Below are 16,306 nucleotides of genomic sequence, written 5' to 3'. Positions count from 1 at the left end.
CTGGGTGTTATGCACAAACAATGAATCATGGAACACTTCATCTAAAACTAATGATGTAATGTATGGGGATTAACATAAGAATAAAAAAAATGGGAAAAAAAAAAAGAATGAATAAGGGCATATCACTACAGATCCTGTAGCTATTAAAAGTGTAAGGGAGGGACACCTGGGTGGCTCAGTCGGTTAAGCCTCTGCCTTCGGCTCAGGTCATGATCCTGGGGTCCTGGGATCGAGTCCTGTATCAGCTCCTTGCTCAGCGGGGAGCCTGCTTCTCCCTCTGCCTGCCGCTCCCCCTGCTTGTGCTCTCTCTCACTGACAAATAAATAAGTAAAATCTTTAAAAAAAAAAAAAAGTGTAGGGGAATATTATAAAAACTTTTATGCTCATAAATTTAGCAATGAGCAAATTCCTTGAAAGACAGAAATGACCAAAAGTGACCCAGAAAGAAACAGTTAACCCAAATAACCCTATATCAATTAAAGAAATTGCATTCATAATTTAAAAACTTCCCTTAAGGAAAACTGAAGACACAGATGGCTTCCCTGGTATAGTCTATCAAATGTTTAAGAAAATAACAAAATCAATTCCACAAATTTTCAGAAAATAAAGAAGGGAACAATACTTAATTTATTTTATAAGGTCAGTATTGTCCTAATATCAAAGCAGACACAGATATCATAAGAAAACAGAATTATAGATCAATGTCCCTCAAGAACATAACATAAATTGCAAAAATCCTAAACAAAATATTAGCAAACTGAATCCAATGGTATATACAGAGGAAAATTCATCACAATCAAGTGGGGCTTAACCTGGGAATGCAGGGTTGGTTTAACTTCTGAAAATCAATGCAATTTACCATACTGGAATAAAAGAGAAAATGAACACAATCATTTGAATAAATGCAGAAAAGGCATATGACAAAATTCAATACTCTTTTCATGATTAAAGGCAGATAACTTCTTCAACCAGATGAAAACTGACAGCTAAAATCATACTCAATGATGAAAGTCTCTATGTTTTCTAAGATCAGAAACGAGGCAAGGATGTCCACTTTCACTATTTCTATTTAACAGTATATTGGAATACCTAGCTAACACAATAAGGGGAAAAATAAATAAAAGGCATATGGGTGAAAATTTAAGAAAAACTGTCCTCATTGACAGATGACATGATCATGCATGTAGCAAACTCTAAGGAACCTTCAACAAAACTACTAGAATTAATAAGTTAATGTAGCAAAGTTCCAGCATATAAGGTTAATATAGAAAATTCAACTGTATCTCTATATACTAGCCATGAACAATTACAGGATAAAAATTTTAAAAACCCAATTAACAATAGAATGAAAAAATAATATAATTAAGAATAAATTTAATGAAAGACGTGCGAGATCTCTACACTGAGAACTACAATACACTGCGAAGAGAAATTAGAGACAACCTAAATAAAGAGAAATACCATGCCCATGGTTTCATGTTCATTGGCTTCAAAGACTTAATATTGTTCAAATAGCAAACCTTCCAAAATTTATCTTTAGAGGGCACCTAGATGGCTCAGTCAGTTAAGCAACTGACTCTTGGTTTCAGCTCTGGTCATGATCTCAGGTCCTGAGATATGGCCCTGTGTCAGTCTCCACACTTAGTGTGGAGTCTTGCTTGTCCCTCTCCCTCTGCTCCTTCCCCTGATTGCGTGCTCTCTTTCTCTCATAAATAAAAAAAAATAAAAAACAAATCTTTAAAAAAAATTTATCTTTAGAATCAGTACAATTCCAACTAAACAACTGATTTAAAAATTCATATGGAAAGACAGAAGATCTAAAATATGCAAAACAGTTTTGAAGAACAAAGTTGAAGGACTTACACTACCTGATTTCAGGACTTATTAAAAAGTTACAGAAATCAAGATGGTGTGGTATTGGCATAATGATAGACAGACAGACATAAAACAAGACAGTCGAGTCCAAAAATAGACCCAAACTTACATGTCAACTGATTTTGAACAAAGGAGCCAAGGTAATAGAGTGAAAGAGTTTTTTTCAACCAGTGGTGCTGGAACAATGAGATAACCACATGGAGAACAAATCATGATGCACATCTCTCACTACAGACACAATTAATTCAAAGTTGATCACAGACCTAAATATAACAGCTAAAACTATTAACTTTCAGGAAAGAAAAATAGAAAATTTTTGTGATTTTGGGTTAGGCAAAGATTTCTTAGGATACAAAGAAGCACAAGCTATGAAAGAAAAAAAAAAGATGAAATGGACTCTATCAAGGTTAAAAACTTTTGCTCTTCCAAAGAAACTATTAAAAAAATGAAAAGGCAAGCCACCAAATGGGAGAAAATATTTTTTTTTTTAAAGATTTTATTTATTTATTTGAGAGAGAGAATGAGAGACAGAGAGCACGAGAGGGGGGAGGGTCAGAGGGAGAAGCAGACCCCCCGCTGAGCAGGGAGCCCGATGTGGGACTCGATCCCGGGACTCCAGGATCATGACCTGAGCCGAAGGCAGTCGCTTAACCAACTGAGCCACCCAGGCGCCCGAGAAAATATTTTTTAAAACAACAAAAGACTTGTATCCAGAATACATCTCTCTCCTTCAACTCAATAGTAAGTAGACTAATAATCCAATTAAAGATGGGCAAAAGATCTGTACACTTTAAAAAAGAAGATATGCCGATAGAGAATAAGCCCATGAAAAGATATCCAAAGAAATGCAAATTAAAACTACAGTGACATTCCACTACACACCCACTAGAATGGCGAACATTTAAAAGGAGTGACATTTTTGGTCCTAATCACACTATCTTGTAATTATGAGTATTTCTCTATTTGGATAAAATGTAAGCTCTAGAGGAAAAAAAAGACTGACAATTAGTGGTAGTGAGGATGTGGAGCAACTTGAACTCTCATATATTGCTGGTAGGAATGTAAAGTGTACAGACACTTTGGAAAACAGTATGGCAGTATCTTATAAACTTAAGTACATACTTCACATGTGACCCAGCAATTCCATTTCTAGGTGTTTATCCAAAAGCTATGAAAAATATATATCCATGTAAAGACTTGTACACAGAAGTTCATAGCAGCATGATTCATATAATAGCCAAAAATGTGCAATCCAAATGCCCATCAATTTGAATACACTTAGTGCATCCATGTTATAGAACACAATACTACAAACAAATGAAATAATATTAAACAAAACAATGTGGATGAATCTCAAAACATTATGCTAAAAGAAGCCAAACACAAAAGACTATGTACTATATTATTCCATTTGTTTGAAACTCTAGAAAAGACAAAACTACAGTGACAGAAAGCAGATCAATGGTTTGCCTGGGGTTACAGATGGGGACTGACTGTAAAGGCATGGGAAGAAACTTCTTAGAGTTAGAGACCTATTCTATGTCTTGACTGTGGTGGTGGTTGCACAATTATATATAATCACAAAAATTCATCAAACTGTGTAATTAAAATGAATGAATTTTATTGTATGTAAATATAACTTTAATTTATTTTTTTTTAAAGATTTTACCTATTTATTTGAGAGAGAGCGCGAGAGAGCCAGAGAGAGAGAGCACAAGCAGAGGGGAGGGGCAGAGCAAAAGCAGATTCCCCACTAAGCAGGGAGCCCGACATGGGGCTTGATCCCAAGACTCTGAGATCATGACCTGAGCAGAAGGCAGATGCTTACCAACTGAGTCACCCAGGCACCCCAATATAACTTTAATTAAAAAAATAAAAAATAAAGGCAATGGTGCTCTACTTCATCAATAAAAGGAATGACATTAATACTGAAACCATGAGCTATATTGTTTTTTTTCTCCACAGACTTAGCAAAAATTACACTACTGATAAAAGGTGCTAATTATACATTTCTTTAGAGTAATCTGGCGTTGTATACCTAAACTCTTGAAAGATGAATTTTTTGACCCAGCAATTCTATTTCCAGGAATTTTCTCTACAGAAATAATCAGACTAAGTAAGACTATATACAAAAATGGTATTGTAAAGCTTCTCATAATGGTGAAAAGTAATTAGGAAAAAAGCCCTATATGTCTAACAATAGGTGATTGGTTAAATAATGAAATGTCCATCCAATTAAAATGATGTGAACAATATACATTTGTCTTTTAAAAAAATTTTTATTTAAATTCAATTTAGTTAACATATAGTGTATTATTAGTTTCAGGGGTAGAATTTAGTGATTCATTAGTTGCAAACATGTGTCCTTACTGATGTATGAAGATGTACTCAATGTTGGTTATTTTTCCCCTTTAATGCATTTTGTGTAGGTACCTTTCACTTGTACGAGTTATGATACAAACAATAACTACCATAACAGTTAGATTTCTATCATTAGAAGAAAAAGAATTAATCGCTCCTGCCCTGTTTTACACCACTTTGGCATATGAGGCTATATTTTCTGTTTAATTCTTATGATGAGTAATGAAAAAAATAATCTTTGGACTCAGTATTACCACAAAATACTCAGTATTATCACAAAAGATCTGACATGAGCAACTATTTCATTTCAAAAGAGCTCTGACCCACAAATTTAATTAGTTATTTTAATAATCTACTGACAGTCTGCTCTGCGATAAAGAAGTAACAGAAGGTTCTAGTATATACTTTCTAGGTATTATTTGGGCCTTGGTTCCTTATCTATAAAAGGAAAATGGTTGGGTGTGGCATTAGGTCATTTCTAGTTCTAAGGAAGAGTAATCTATTAAAAATCTGTCAACACTTTCAAAAATTATAGAATTGGCAAATGCAAAGTGCCAAGAAATAAACCTTTGTCAACAAGTCTGGTATACCTTATAAATATTCACTTTTAAAAAAAGAACTAGGATCCTTAATAAATTTTGGTGAATTCAAACTTAGGGAACATTCACTATAACATAAAATGGAAATTCAATCTGTCAAGGAGACTTAAAGGCAAGAATCACAACTGAAAAGTGATATATCCTCAACGGTTTCCTAGTTGCTAAAATTTAAAGTCAATTATCTTACTTGAAGACAGTGAAAATGTACGAGCATCTATCATAACCACATCAGCATCAGGTAAAAAGATGTCTAACAGTCCCACAACTACAGGTAATTTCAAACAGGAAAGAATAATATACTACTAGTTATTCAAGGCTAATAATTTATTGTGCCTACTTTAAAATAATAATGTTTCCAAATCCAACTGGGTTCATATATTCAAATCAAGTAAGGATAATCCATTTATAAAAATGAAATACAACTTGCCTCTCCACCTAACAGTACCAAGTCTAACAAATTTACCCTGCAATTAAGCATATCTTAATTCAGAGAGTAAATAACCTATGTAAAATGCTTGCAAACTTGACTATAAAGAAAGAAGATTTGAGTTTTACTTGTTTAATGCCAAATCAAAGAAAGTAAGTTAAATATAGGGGCACCTGGGTGGCTCAGTTTGTTAACTGTCTGCCTTCGGCTCAGGTCATGATCTCAGGGTCCTGGGATCAAGGCCCGTGCTGGGCTCCATGCTCAGTGGGAAGTCTGCTTCTCCCTCTGCCCCTGTCCCCTACTCAGGCTCTTTCTTTCTCAAATAAATAAAATCTTAAAAAAAAAAAAAGTTAAATACATACACACATGAAATATAACTCATTTATTAAATCTTAGGAGAAGAGCCAATTTTTCTTAATCAAGTAAATATTTTGCTATCTGAACATTCTGTGCAGTTGTCTTCAGAAGCTACACAATGAAAATAACTTGTAGTATGGTCCTTGTACCTTGGTGCCTCGTTTTTAAGTTAAATTATAACCCAAACCAAACTGAAATACAATCAATTGGCCCAAGCAAAATTGCATTAGATGGGAAAATGAAACTACCATAAAGTCTGACTGGAGATGGTGGTGATGAGATGTGGTGCTGCAACATACAAGACACAGCCAGACCAAACAAAGCCTGAAACAAGGGAAAGGCTCCATCCTACTGCTGTTTAGACCCCACAGTGTCTCACTTATGTATTCTACAGGGCAACTGCTGGGAGAAGAATGCACCTCTTATTTTCTAGCAGAAAAGGAAATGATTCTTTATCTGCCAATAGTAAGAGACTTCTTAAACAGTTTCCCTGACCCTGTTTCCCTCAGTGATTTGTAAAAGTACATTTTTATTAGGGTTTCATTTCTTTACTGAAGAAAATGAAAATGTTTCAATATTCTCCTTCCTTTTCTCTCTGCTGTTTGGAAATAGAAGTGGGAATGGGGAACTAGAGAAGTGTCTTCAAGATCTACATAGGCTTTTTACTGATTTATATCAATAGCCAATTGAAAGTTTCTCTTTTGAAGCCCAAGTGTCAGGATTTCAATATTAAAGTTCAGATGATCTTCTCAGTCCAAATGCAAAGACTGACAGACATTTTCTTCTCCTTCAATACTCCTTTGATTATATCCCCTTAGGTCTAGAGATCTAAGGCTATACTGTGGGATTTAAAATATATAAGAACATTACATTTTCAAAAACTCAAGTCTATACCAACTGAGTCACAATAATAACAGTTCTGTAAAGTTTTGTTCAGCCTGCATTTTCTAGGTTTAATTATATAAATTACACTACAAGTAAACTATGTTGTACTTTTGTCTCATGTGTAAAATTATAATTTTACATAGTAGAGAATCAAAGACTTATGCATTTTATCATCTTCTTCAAAAACTAATTCCTATTTTTAGTAAGTCAGAATAAGTCCAGAATGCTGTTTAAACTAGATTCTTCTGTAATCAGCTAAGTAGCTATCATTCTTTTCCAACTTTTTAAAAAGTATAGTTTTTTTTTAAGATTTTATTTATTTGACAGAGAATGACAGAGCGAGAGAGGGAACACAACAGGGGGAGTGGAAGAGGGAGAGACAGGCCTCCCGCTGAGCAGGGAGCCCAATGCGGGGCTCGATCCCAGGATCCTGGGATCATGACCTGAGCAGAAGGCAGACGCTTAATGACTGAGCCACCCAGGCGCCCCTCAAAAGTATATTCTTGACTTATAAAAGAATGTTAGTGCTGACAACGTCTTGAATATCACTATTCAGTAAGTAAGGCATCATTGTAAATGTGCAATTATACTTCACTCATGAGAGAGACTTGGATGGAGAAACATGGGAAATTTTGGAAAAGTTACATTCTCCATTCTGGTTTTCTGATTTTAAGACAAGTGCAACAGTTAGAACACACAACCAAGAAAAGAGGACAGGAACATACTTGGGGGAAAGATGACTTTTCTATTTTAGAAAATCCTAGAACATGCCATCTAGGTACACTACTTTTTTTTTTTTTTTTAAGACTTTATTTATTTATTTATTTGACAGAGAGGGAACACAAGCCGGGGGAGTGGGAAAGGGAGAAGGAGGCTTCCTGCAGAGCAGGGAGCCCAATGCGGGGCTTGATCCCAGGACCCTGGGATCATGACCCGAGCGGAAGGCAGACGCTTAACGACTGAGCCACCCAGGCACCCCCTAGGTACACTACCGCTGTAATTTTTGAATGTAACTTTAAGGACTGATGCAATGGGGGGAGTGCCTAATGAATAATCACTTCAACTATATTTATTTTAATCATAGAAAATTTGGAATCATATGATACTTCACATCCTGATCAAGAAAGTGAATTTTAGGGGCACCTGTGTGGCTCAATCGGTTAAGCCTCTGAGTCTTGGTTTCGGCTCAGGTCATGATCTCATGGTCGTGATATCGAGCCCCACACCTGGATTCGTGCTGAGTGTGGAACCTGCTTAAGATTCTCTCTCTCCCTCTCCCTCAGCCCCCCTCCCCTGCAGTTCACACACACGTGCTCTCGCTCTCTCTATAAAAAAAGAAGAAGAAGAGCTGTAAGAATGTGTGTTGAGCTTGTCTTGGCCACGTGGAAGAAATAATTCAAGAAAATAAACACAATTTGCAGAGATAGAGAAAGCAGACAAGAATACAAGATAATATTCAAGTCCTACATTTCACATATACATAAGGCTGGTTCTACTTTTATCTTGAAGTCCAGTTACGTGAGCCAACAAAAACAACTTTTTATTTGAGTTGAACTTTTATAATCCAAGAAACCCAGCTCATATACCAACCTTTACTAGATGCTCATTTTCATCTGTGTAAAAATATTACCTTTTGTATCTCCCTCCCTTCCCATATCATAAACGTTTTAATTTGCTCCTCAAGATGCCTGGGTGGCTCAGATGGTCTGCCTTCGGCCCAGGTCATGATCCCAGGGTCCTGGGATCGAGTCCTGCATCAGGCTCCCTGCTCAGCAGGGGAGTCTGCTTCTCCCTCTCCCCCTGATCGTGTGCTCTCGCTCTCAAATAAATAAATTAAAACAAAACAAAACAAAACACCTTTAATTTGCTCCTCAAGCACACCCCTAGGAGATGGCACTGTTTAAAACAATCCTTTTCAGACATTTCATCTTTCATCACTGACCTTACATTATATGCTACCATGGACACAAATCAGTAGCTCCTTTATCAAGAACTCCCCTCATCTCTCCCAAAACTACTTCCCTTCCCTGGTATACAAGCCTTGAACTTGGCCACCAAAGGACAAGTGGTCATAGCTGGGTTAATAATGCACTTTTTATAAATATATCCATGATAGTCATTTCAAAGGTGCAAAAAAGAAAGGCAGCTTTATTGAAATGTGTTCCTGCTTTTAAGGTTCTTAGGACAGAAACAATCTAACATCAACTTTCAAGCTACTTGGATTTGAAACTATGTTTGGTTTTGTTTTGGTGGTGTTTCTGCTCAGAAATCTGAAGAAAGAATCTAACCATTCCCTATATAGCAAATCCTAAGGAAGCTGTGAAAAATTATAGCCTTTTCAGAGAGTTTAATTTCACCACACATAAACAAAAGTAAATCATTTTGCTTGTTCAGAAGTTATTAAGTATCATCTGATGAGAATATAACTGCTACTGCCCAAACTTGCAAATCTATGATATTCTAGTAGAAGATTACAGCTCCTTTCTGCTATCCTGGTTACTGAGCAATAGTCATTTTTTGCAATCTCTCCTGTCATTCTCTTTTTAGAGATGTTGGGTTGAAATTCTAATGTGTTCTAATGCAGACCATATCCTGACTTAGGCAGTCTAATAGCTGAATAAAGCCTGACACAGTGTTCATCAATTATTAACACCAGCAGAAACCATTAAAGAGTCTAGTACATCAATAAATTAGCCTAACAGATGAAATAAATGAATAGTGAGAGCCTTTGATGTGCAATTTTCATGGGAAAGATTGTTACCTTCATTTTTCGAAAAGGAAAACGGATACATAGAGAAGTTAACAAATTTGCCTTGGGTCACAGAGAATAAATGGCAGAACTGGAACTGGATTAAAGTCTGCTGGACTCTATAGTATGTGTTCTTTTTTCTATACCAGGCTGCTCTCTCTGAACTCCGAAGTTCTATGAAGCAGCAATTACAAAGCTGTCCCTTTATACCTTCTAAGGACCCCTTTGACCACAATTACATTTCAAAGAATTCTCCTTTTTCTTATTTTTTATTATAAATAGCTCCTTTTGGGCATGCCTATGGAGTAAGTTAAGGGGAATACGCAGTGAGGACATGGAGGGAGAGTTAATGGGGACCGCCCACAAAAGTTCTACTTTTAGAAATGCTATTCTATTATATATAGATCAGCCTACTTTAGGAGTGCTCAATTTTGGTTTCATTAAGTATGTATGTATTTCAGAGCCAGAACTATATTTAAGAAACCCATTGTATATTTTTCCAGCATCTGGTCACAAGAATATTTCAAAGAAACCAAAGTCCTTTGTTTCATTAATATATGTTCCCTCCTCCCCCAACTCCCTTCCCAGCCAGTTATTATTCATTAGTTGGGAGACAGCATTTCTCAGAAATCTGGTTAAAGAAAACTTTAAAAATACAACAAAAATTACAAATATAACAAAAACCATTTAGTTTCTCAGCTGTTTCTATGCAAGGATTGGACAGTCTGTTTCCTTTCACCTTTATCTGCATGCCACTTGTTACACAGTAGAAGTGTTCGTTGAAAGGGAGGGCTACCAGGCTAGAAAACAAGTTTTATAAAATACTGCTCACTGAGCTCTAAGATGGAGTAACCTTAATAAAGGTAAGAGATATCCTAAAATAATGTTCCAAAAATATGTATATAATTAATGGGAACAGAAAATTCCTTGCAAACTATGGCTTCCTCCAAAAAGAGTAAGTATCACACAAATGGAAGAATTACCAAATGGAGTGATAAAAATGTTCCAGATCTGTTATGTGTTGTAAAGAAACGTGTATATCCATAAGTTTTCTCAAACTGTTAACATGTTAAATGTTGCATTTCAATGATCTAAAGTCTTTTTTTGAAGACAAAAATGTTGACAAGCCTACTCATTCTCTTACCCTCTATTCTCCTTCTTTTTTGTGTGTTGTCCCAAGCTATGAGCAATACATCAATCTTAATGTATTAAGACCAGAAGCATGACACCACAAAATTGGTCCTGACAGAGACATTTTACTTTTGAAATGAGAAGAAAAAGCTGCTGTGCAGGTGCTGCATGTCACCAATCCAAAGAGGTTTCGCTCTTCGGCAGCACATTTAAGTAAATCTTATATATTGTTAGTTATGATGATTTCTAGGTCTTTCTTGTTCAACAAGGAGCGCCTACTTGCCAACATTTCAAAAAATGATAAAATGACATTCAGGACATAGAAGACAGGCTAGTTGTCAAAAGAGAAAAGAAATCCGATGCCAGCATGACAAAGGCTTTTTATTTTGGAAGATATATAACAACCGCATTACTGAAAATGAAGCTGAGAAGGGGACATTACCCAATATGAACTGTTTTACTTGGATTAAATGCCATAAAACTTGCAATGTGTCTTCTGGGATACCTCAAAGTAAAATCAACAAGAGTTTCCTACAGGAAAAGGAATGGTCCCACAGAATGGTAGTCTCATTTTATAGAGTACTATGAAAATTTTGGTCTACTTTTTAAAGGAGACTATTAGAAAACAGGTCTACATCTATGGGAGTAACTTATTTAGCAGATTACTGAAATGTAACTAACCATGTGGATATGATTTATGTAGGAGCAGTTATACATTTAATAAAATGAAGCCATAGAAGCTATAAGAACTATACAGACCTTTGTTCAAAACAGTGAGAATATATTTCAGACACATATGTAAACATAGAAATTAGACACTGATGCACTCATTGCGCAGATAAAATGTTTGCCATTTCTGCTTCAGAGACCTTCTGTTAAGACATTAAATGCTATAGACGCATCAGAAGATTGCCTCTCAATTTTCCCCTCCCTAGAGTTAACCATTATCTCGACTCTAGTGTTTGATACATAAGACTATATCCATAAAAACAGATATAATTAGGGACGCCTGGGTGGCTCAGTCGGTTAAGCATCTGCCTTCAGCTCAGGTCATGACCCCAGGGTCCTGGGATCGAGTCCCACATCGGGCTTCTTGCTCAGCAAGGAGCCTTGCTTCTCCCTCTGCCTGCCTCTGTCTCTCTCTCTCTCTGATAAATAAATAAAATCTAAAAAAAAAAAAGAAAGAAAAACATAAAAAAAAAACCATATAATTATTGTTTTAAAAATTTACATAAATGGAATCCCACTGGCCTAAACTTTTACCTATAACTTGCTTTTCCCCACAGTTGATCTTGTTTTTAAAATTTATCCATGTTGATTCATCTAGAGCTAGTGCACTCATTTTATGTGTAGCAGAATATTCCACTATATGAAAAACCAATAAACCCAAAGATCCAAGAAATTCACTGAACCCCAAGCAGAAGAAACATGAAGACAATTATACCAAGACACATCATAACCAAAATGCTTAAAATGGGATGGAAGGTGGGAAAACTGAATGAAGGTGGTAAAAAAGTACAAACTTTCAGTTTTAAATAAGTACTGGCGATGACTATAGTTAACATTGCTGTATGGTATATTAGAATTTAAGACTAAATACCTTATAAACAGAAGAACAAAGATAAGGATTATAACATATTTCTTACTGAAAACAATGCAATCTAGAAGACAATAGAGTAACATCTTTATAAGTATTTAAATGAAAAAACTGTCGCCCTAGAATTCCATATCCAACAAAAATAATTTTCAAAACTGAACATGAAATAGGCTTTTTCAGATATGCAAAAACTGAAATTATTCATCACCAGCAGACGTGTATTTTAAGTGGTAAAGAAATCTGTAAGCAGAAGGAAAGTGATACCAGATGAAAACTTGGATTTGCACAAAGGAATGAAGAGCACAGGCATAGTAACACAGGTAAAGACTTTTTATTACTTAAATCTCCTTGAAAGATAATCAACTATTTAAAGCAAAATAACAATGTAGTGTGGGATTTAAAACATATGTAAAACAATAGCATCAAGATCAGAAGGGGAGAAATAGAAGTAGACTACGTAAGGTTCTTATGCTATCCGTAAAGGGACAGAAACTCAACCGAAGGTACACACTGTGGTAAGTTAAAGACATATACTATAAACTCTAAAGCAACTTCTAAAATAATTTTACAGCTAAAAAGACAACAAAAAGGATAAAATGGAGTAATAAAAAATATTCATAATCCATATAGAAAAGTTGATACTTTGGAAGTCATCAAAATTAAGAACTTCTCTGGGCGCCTGGGTGGCTCAGTTGGTTAAGCGACTGCCTTCGGCTCAGGTCATGATCCCGGAGTCCCGGGATCGAGTCCCGCATCGGGCTACCTGCTTGGCAGGGAGTCTGCTTCTCCCTCTGACCCTCCCCCCTCTCATGCTCTCTCTCTATCTCATTCTCTCTCTCAAATAAATAAATAAATCTTTAAAAAAAAAAAAAAGAACTTCTCTTCAAAAGACACTGTTAAGAGAATAAAAAGATGTCACCAACTGAGAGAACTTATTTGAAAATCATACAGTTGATAAAGGACTTGTATTGAGAATAAAAACCTCTTAAAACTACAGCAAGATACCACCACATACCTAAAATTCAAAAGACTGACCCTACTAAGGATTAGCAAGAATGTAGAGGAACTAGAACTCACACACTGTTGGAAATGTAAAATGGTAAAAACATTTTAGAAAACAGTTTAACTTAAAAAGTTATACATACACTTACCGTGCAGCCATTCACTCCTGGGTGAAATGAAAACATACATCCATACAAAGACTTAGACATGGATGTCCATAGCAGCTTCACCTATAATAGCCCCCAAATAGAAATAACCCAAAACTATGGTAAATCCCTACATAGACTACTACTAAGCAATTAACTATTGATTTGTACAACAACATGGATGTATCTCAAAAAAAAATATGCCAAGTGAAATAAGTGAGATGAAGAGTACATCCTATATGATTCCATTTACATTAAATTCTAGAAAATACAGACCACTTTACAGTGACCAAAAGCCTAGAGATGGTGGGGGAAGTAATGAGCCACAGAAGGGAAAGATTACTAAGAGACAAATCTCGGGATGCCTGGGTGGCTCAGGCGTTAAGCGTCTGCCTTCGGCTCAGGTCATGATCCCAGGTTCCTGGGATCGAGTCCTGCATCGGGCTCCTTGCTCGGTGGGGAGCCTGTTCTCCCTCTGCCTGCCGCTCCCCTTGCTTGTACTCTCACTGTCTCTCTGGCAAATAAACTAACATCTTAAAAAAAAGAGAGAGACGGGCGCCTGGGTGGCTCAGTTGGTTAAGTGACTGCCTTCGGCTCAGGTCATGATCCCAGGTTCCTGGGATCGAGTCCCGCATCGGGCTCCCTGCTCGGCGGGGGGGCCTGCTTCTCCCTCTCCCACTCCCCCTGCTTGTGTTCCTGCGCTCGCTGTCTCTGTCTCTGTCAAATAAATAAATAAAATCATTAAAAAAAAAAAAAAGAGAGAGACAAATATTTTTGTGGTGATGAATATGTTCACAATCTTGATTGGGGTGACAGTTTCATGAATGTGTATACATATATCAATATTACCAAACTGAACAATTTAAATATGTGTAGTTCACTGTATATCAGTCATACTTTAATAAAGCTGTTTTAACCTGTCAGAATGGCTAGAATAAAAAAGACAAGAAATAACAAGTATTGGCAAGGAAGTGGAGAAAAACGAACCCGTGTGCACTGTTGGTGGGAATGTAAATTGGTGCAGCCACTGTGGAGTGGAAAACAGTACGGAGATTCCTAAAAAAATTAAAAATAGAAATACCGTATGATCCAGTAATTCCACTACCAGGTTTCAATTTTAGTATATGTGCTGCCGAAGCGAGCACCACTACCAGGTTTCTACCCAAAGAAAACGAAAACGCTAAACTGAAAAGATATATGCACCCTTATGTTTATTATAGCATTATTTATGATACCAAGGTACAGAAGCAACCCAAGCGTCCACTGATAGATGAATGGATAAAGAAGATGGGGCAGATATATACATGATGGAATATTAGGCGGCCATAAGAGAGAGAGAGAAAGAGAAAGAGAGCGAGAGAGAGTGCGCTTACCATTTGCAACAACATGGATGGACCTAAAGGGTACTACACTAAGTGAAATAAGTCAGAGAAAGACAAATACCACATGTGGAATTTTATGTGGAATCTTAAAAACAAAACAAATGAGTAAACAAACAAAAAGCAGAAACAGACCCATAAAAACAGAGAACTGATGGTTGCCAGAGGGGAGAAGGGTAGAGGTTTGGGCAAAATGGGTGAAGGGGAGTAGCTTCCAGTTACAGAATGAAGAAATCACAGGGATAAAAGGTGCAGCATAGGGAATACAGTCAATGGTGCTGTAATAGCCGATTGTAAGGTGACAGATGGTAGCTACACTTGTGGTGAACATAACATAATGTAGAGAGTTATCAAATTATTATGTTGTACACCTGTAACTAATATAACTGTGTGTCAGCTATACTTCAATTAAAAAAAATCTGTTTAATCTTAATCTGTTTTCTTAAAGGGTACAAACCTTCTGTTGTAAGATGAATAATTCTGAGGATCTAATGTATAACATGGTGACTACAGTTGATAATACTGTATTGTATAACTGAGAAAACTTAAGCACTTTTACCAAAAAAGGAAAAAAAGAAAGGTGTATGAGGTGATGGATGTGCTAATTAACTAATGTGGGAATACTTTCACAATGTGTACATAAACCAAATCATCACATTGTACATTTTAAATATTTTTACAATTTTATTTGTCCACTATATCTCAGTAAAGCTGAAAAGAAAAACCTTCACCTGTTTTCATTAATCACATTGTCAGCATTGCCATGCTGAGTTCTGTGTATGTACTGTGGAATGAAATAAACATGTACTTCTGTGAAGTTTTACTTCTGTCATTTCTGCTGTCACTGAAAACAGGATTCTCAATGTGAGAAAGGAGATACAAGTCTAAAATCAGAGTTTTAGTAATTTCAATTTGAAATATCAGTATGAACTCCTGATATCATTTTGTTTTAAAAAGATCTGTCCACTGAAAGAATGAGCCTTAGAAACAACGACCAATCCAAAAGGAATGAGTACCTCTATCACCCAGGGGACCCTGGAGAAATGTATGGTCTAAGTCTGGAATATTTTGTCGTATCTAGATTACTAGGTTTATGTTGAAAGGACTCAGAAGCCCAGTGCCAAGATAATATAATTTGTACATCAGTAAAAACAATAACTGCAATGAAATGAAGATATCAAATATTTTTAAATCCATAAATTAATATTAATTGGTCGCTAGAGGATGCTAGGAAGCCAATTCATCATTTTTAAAACAGATAAAGGGAACAAATCATGCATTTATCCTACCTTTCCTATACAAACTATATAAATCAACAGGCAATCAATGAGAAGACAAAGTTACACTTTATAGGTGTACTTCAGCTCATAAATGAAGAGGGAATAACAGACTTAGAATATCGCCATTTTGAAAACCTTAGCAAATCAATGGATATAGGCATGAATCATCAATATCTACCAATATCATAAAGGTAAGACAACCCAATATTATGAGTCTCCTGATTAACTATACACCACTACCCACTGAAGCAGTTATGCCCATCCATGAAAAAAAGGAAAAACAAACAAACAAACATGAATGGGATCAAGCCTCTAGATCCAACTACTAATGAACAGAAGACAAAACAAAACAGATTAGCATGCTAAACCACATGGACACAACTAACAAATCTCAGTAAACTCTATGAAAAAGCCACCTAGATTCCTTAAAATTAATTTCTAAGGGGGAAAAAGGGAGAAAGAAGAAGGAACCACTCCCTTGATGTGGGCATTCTCAGGTTACTCTACCCTTTCCTCCT

The 16,306-nt window shown here is 36.1% G+C and overlaps 1 protein-coding gene and 1 long non-coding RNA gene across 2 annotated transcripts in view; one reads left to right on the top strand and one right to left on the bottom strand.

The window, feature by feature from the left end:
* The window catches only part of NLK (nemo like kinase), a 167,823-nt gene that overhangs the window by 105,495 nt on the left and 46,022 nt on the right, over positions 1–16,306 (bottom strand). The window lies entirely within an intron of this gene.
* The window catches only part of LOC145717393 (uncharacterized), a 313,191-nt gene continuing 297,050 nt past the window's right edge, over positions 166–16,306 (top strand). The window contains exon 1 of the long non-coding RNA XR_014140574.1: positions 166–206. This is a non-coding gene — a long non-coding RNA (uncharacterized LOC145717393). The remainder of the gene's footprint in view (positions 207–16,306) is intronic.

The sequence above is a fragment of the Leptonychotes weddellii genome, chromosome 15 (assembly GCF_054177405.1).
Source record: "Leptonychotes weddellii isolate Sample4059 chromosome 15, ASM5417740v2, whole genome shotgun sequence".
In the NCBI taxonomy this organism is placed as follows: Eukaryota; Metazoa; Chordata; class Mammalia; order Carnivora; family Phocidae; genus Leptonychotes; species Leptonychotes weddellii.
Note: the sequence above shows the minus strand (reverse complement) of the source record. Positions and strands in the feature narration are given on the sequence as shown.